The sequence below is a fragment of the Mus caroli genome, chromosome 19 (assembly GCF_900094665.2).
Source record: "Mus caroli chromosome 19, CAROLI_EIJ_v1.1, whole genome shotgun sequence".
Classification (NCBI taxonomy): Eukaryota; Metazoa; Chordata; class Mammalia; order Rodentia; family Muridae; genus Mus; species Mus caroli.
In genome coordinates this window covers 45,499,985-45,505,143 of record NC_034588.1, presented here as the reverse complement: position 1 = coordinate 45,505,143, position 5,159 = coordinate 45,499,985, and positions in this window count along the sequence as shown.

Sequence of the window (5,159 nt, the reverse complement as noted above, 5' to 3'; positions counted from 1 at the left end):
CACTTTGTAGACCAGGCTGGCCTCGAACTCAGAAATCCGCCTGCCTCTGCCTCCCGAGTGCTGGGATTAAAGGCGTGCGCCACCACGCCCGGCTTACACATATGTTTATAAGAATGGGTATATTGAAGACAGTAATGTGATTTATGCCTAGAGCATTGATTCTAAACTATCAGACTATAGTAATATAAAAACAATATGAAATAGTATCTTATAGAACATTATTTTTAACATGCATATTTATGCTCCATGTGCTTCCTCTGTAGCTGCGTTTAGAAGAAAGTAAATCAAGCACAAAAATAATTAAAGCTTCCTAACGTTTCTAAGATATTGCAAAGGAAATTGTACTATAAATAATATCTCCAGAATCTTCTCATTCTGCCTTTTCTGTGTCACTCTCCAAAACTCTAACCCTTTTTTTTCCACCTAATTTCTACAACAAAAAATTCTGAAACAGAGAGAGAGAAAGAGAGAGAGAGAGATCACCAGAGTCTTCAAATTCAGATAATCAAACTCCAAAAACAAAATCTTAGCAGACAAGACTACATAATAAAGGAAAAAGAGAAGACTTGGTTTGCATTGGATTGCATTTCTTTTCTTCCTCATGACATGTATAATTAGGTGCCTCGATGAGCCTGTTTTGGGTACTGAAATCTGACAGTGCACACCAGATGTGTTGTAAATGTGTTGGACGAGGCTCGCGTGGGAAGTACGTGAGAGGAAGCTGGCCAAGAAAGCTCATTTAAATTCAAGTTCACAAACATCCAGAAATAAGGGCAGAAGCCTCTTAAAGTCATAGCACTTTTGAGTTGTCTTTATGTTCCTATCCTGCACCTCTCAATTCAACAGAAATAAAATTAGTGCTATTGTTCTTTGCCAGACAGCACCTAGGAAGGACATCCTGATTGATAGTATGATGTCACTGGTATTTGTTGGTCTGAGGTCCCCCATTCCCCATTCAATCTTTTGGTAGATAAACTACTGGTCACTGATTACTAGCTACAGTGATGTCATGAGTATTCAAAGAAACCCATGAATTCAAAGTGCCTTATGAATTATAACATCTTTCTGTTTTGGTTTTAGGATGCAGCTTAATTTTTGTTTCTATCCTATGACTGCTTTTTTTAATTTATTGACATGTGCTTATCAGTATTACTAGAGGCAAATACTGATTACTACTTGGAATTGCAACTATTTAAATTCCAAAGTAGCCCAATTAAGTACCAGGCAAATCCTGAGCGCCAGCATACAGCAAAGGTGGTAATTCTGCATATTATCTGGAATGATCAACCAACCTGGGTACCACTGGTCTAAGCATGCCCATAGAGAGTGCCCATAGGATGAAACAATTCTGGATTGCTAGGACATTTCTAATCAAACTGGCATCATCAGCTATTAGAGTTGGCTATTAATATTTATTGTAAATAGTTTTACTTCTGTTTCACCTCATTGAAATCTATGAAGTGTGGAAGATACTTTCCAAAATGGTCTGTCTCTGTCTTGATTTCTGGCAGTGACTGAGAATCAGTGTCTTAGTCAGTGTTCTACTGCTAGGAAGAGACAATGTGACCACAGCAAGTTTTACAAAGAAAAGCTTTTAATTGGGACTTGAAGACAGTTCCAGAGGACTAGTCTGTTGCCAGCATTGTGGGAATCATGGTGACTCGCAGGCAGACCTGAAGCTGGAGAGGAGCTGAGGGTGCTACAGATGCATCTGCAAGCAGCAGCAGAGGGGAGCCACTGAGCCTGGCTTAGGCTTCTGAAACCTCAAAGCCCACTCCCCAGTTGCACATTTTTTCCAACAAGACCACACCTATTTCCAAAAAGGAGACACCCACTAATAGTGCCACTCCTTCCTGACCAAACACTCAAAATTTGAGCTTATGGGGATAATCTTCATTCAAATCTCCAAAATTAGAAAGTGGAATCTCAAAATGATTTGCTACTGTTGTCAAGCGCCCTGGTTTCCATGTTAACTAGTAGTGCTGGAGGTGTACAAGGTAGATTCTCATTCACACAGAAGTCATGAGAAAAAAAAAATGATGTAGGAAGCTAAAGTGACAACTCGATCAGAAAAGAATGGTCTACTTTGCAGACTACAGACTGTGAATTTCAGCATGTGCTGAATGTGCCGGCACCTTGCTAGATACTCAGAAAGATGAACTCAGGCGGGTGATGTGCTCTTCAGCCCTCACCCCTAACTGAAGATGCTGTTGGAAGGAATAATCATTATTTTTGATTTTGTGACCTTTGGTGTGTTTCCCATGCTCCAGTGGAGAGCCCTGCACTCATGCACATACAGGCAGAACTAACTAGGCTTAACTGTTAACAAAAAAAATCAAAGAAGAGGAACAAAGAGGAGGAGGAGTCGAATGGTGATGTGTATTTAGACGATAATGTGTTGAGGGGAATATTGGGAAGTTAGGGGAAACAGGGTAAATGACCATACATATGTATATATGTGTATATATATATATATATATATATATACATACATACATACATACATACATACATACATATATAATGTGTGTTAAAAAATTAAGAATAAAAAAATTATTTAAGTAGAAAAAGAAATATAAGATAACAAGCTTGCCCGAGTGCATTTTCTACTCAGCTGTAAGAGTATACATCATCCCACGGATGGGTTTTAAAGGATGATTTTAAAATCAACAAGAGCTTGGTTTAGAATAAAGTTTAACCCGGGTCTTTTAGACTACTCAGATTATACGGACTTCAGGAAATTATTTTTTTATATGTCAGGGAATTAATAACATGTCAAGCATGCAGTATATGTTGTATAGTTGTGCATGCATGTATATGTGTGTTGAGTCCTGTACCCTTGTGAAATTTGTGTGTTGTATCTTCCTCTATCACTGTCTATCCAACTTTGATAGGGTCTCTTGCTGAAGCTGGGGCTCACTGTTTGAAATAGTCTCGTTTTCCAGGGAACTCTGTTCTGGGGAGCCTTCTTTTTCTGTTATTCTCCTCCCTTGTACTAGATAATAGATACAAGCTTCTACATCCCGATCTTTATGTGGGAGCTTTAAATCTAAACTCAGATTCCCATGTTTGTACAGCCAGCAATTTACCCAGAGCCCCATCTTTTAGAATTACTTTTTATTTACTATAAATCTCTCAGTGATATACCTTCCATGGAGACTAATAGAAAATACTAGCTTTGGGTTCCGATGAACCTGAATTTTCTAACCCGAAAAATGTTTACAAGCAGTGAGACATTGCAATATTTTCTTAATGCAATCAATCTTTGTCTCTACCAATAGTCACATAGATCAAGTCAGCTCCACACATGAACATTTGTGACCAGCACAGATCCTGAGGTACATATCAAGATCAATAGATGTTAATCCTCCTTTTCCTAAACTTACATTCTGGAATCCTCTTTGGACACTATGGCTTGATTGTGAACCCTTTTCCTTCCCACTGTCCATCTCAAATTTCAGTCTCCATAGTTAAAAACAATGACATTGAGACTTGTACTCTGTACCTAATGATTTTCAAACACAATTTGCTAAATGAAAACCCTGAACCCTTGGACCACAAAAATCAGAATCTAGATGTCAAATCCCTCCAGATTGTCTGCTATCATCTCACAAGAAGCATTCAGGTACATTCTTCAACTTGTCTTCACTTCGGAACATTCACACACTAGCATAACCCCAGAAAAACGTAGAAACACATGAAACACAAACTCCTCTTACTTATAGATAATTCTACTATTTTACAACTAAATGGTGGAGATTAGACATTGATGATAATGATTGAAGCAGACACAGAAACTGTGAATCAAACCAGCTAGGTTCACTTCCAGTTTTTTTCTCAATCCTATTGTCTGGCATGCAGGTTACAGTTTGTGAATATCCCTTTTTGTCACATGTCCACTGTAGACACCACTCACAAGTCCTTCAAAAGCTCTTAGCTTTTCCCAACTGTCACCTTAAATTAGGATTGCATATCATGATTGTTTTCTGTTTGTTTGTTTGGTTGGTTTTTGTTGTTGTTTTTCACACATTTTTGTTTTTGTTTTTCAAGACAGGGTTTCTCTGTGTAGCCCTGGCTGTCCTGGAACTCACTCTGTAGACCAGGCTGGTCTCGAACTCAAAAATCTGCCTGCCTCTGCCTCCCAAGTGCTGGGATTAAAGGCGTGCACCAACACCACCTGGCTTTGTAGTTGTTTTTCTATGAACCAGGTAAGATTAATCTCAGAACCAGGGGAAACAGATTTTTGCTTATTATTTACATAGGGGTGCCAAAGCTGGGGAGTTACATAAGTCAAATGGAAAAATAATAAACCTAAAAATAAGCAAGCAAAATAAAAAAGTGAATCACTACACTTTGTATTTCCATGAAAAATTGTGTGTGTGTGTGTGTGTGTGTGTGTGTGTGTGTGTGTGTGTATGTGTGTATCCAGTAAGAAAAATATAAAAATATGTAGGGATTTACTTTCAGTGTGAGCATATTTCCCAGCCTCTATTCCCCTGTTTCCCCTTTTATAAAATATGGAAACTATATATCTGTGTTTTCTCAGACTCTGATTAGGAAATACATGATTTTCCTAGATGCTGCTCCAAGTAAGCTGTAGAACATTGTAATACAGTCACAGTAGAGGATCTTTGCTAACTAGCCCTGAAGACTAAAAGCATCCCAGCAGTTACTCCCTATGAAAACACTGGGATTTAAAATCAACACTCTTGCAAGGAGAGTTTTGTAACTCTGTGATTAGAGGTTGAAGGGAAGAAAGTTGCCCCCTGCAAACACAAAACTGCTCTCTGCCAGAGAAAAACAGTGGTTCTTAGACTGTTACCACCTCCATCAGCCCCTCTTTTAAGGCACATCTTGAGTGCTAAGACCAGGTCAGGACATTTAAAGGACTCTTATTTCCTGCTGAGTCCCCTTTTCTCCTCTTCATCTCCGATCTCACACTGGAGTTTCCAATGAGAGCTAATACTGTTGCAAGCTGGTGGCATCCAAAGACTGCTGAGAATAAATTTCCACATCTTTTACAACCTTAGGGAGTGGTGTGTAATTGTTGTTATAAAGTAAGGCACAGCAATAACCTTGGGAATTTGAAATCACGACAGGAAATTGAAGAGTAAATTCCTCTTAATAAAGCAGTGTGCCGCAAGACGCCAAGGAACAAG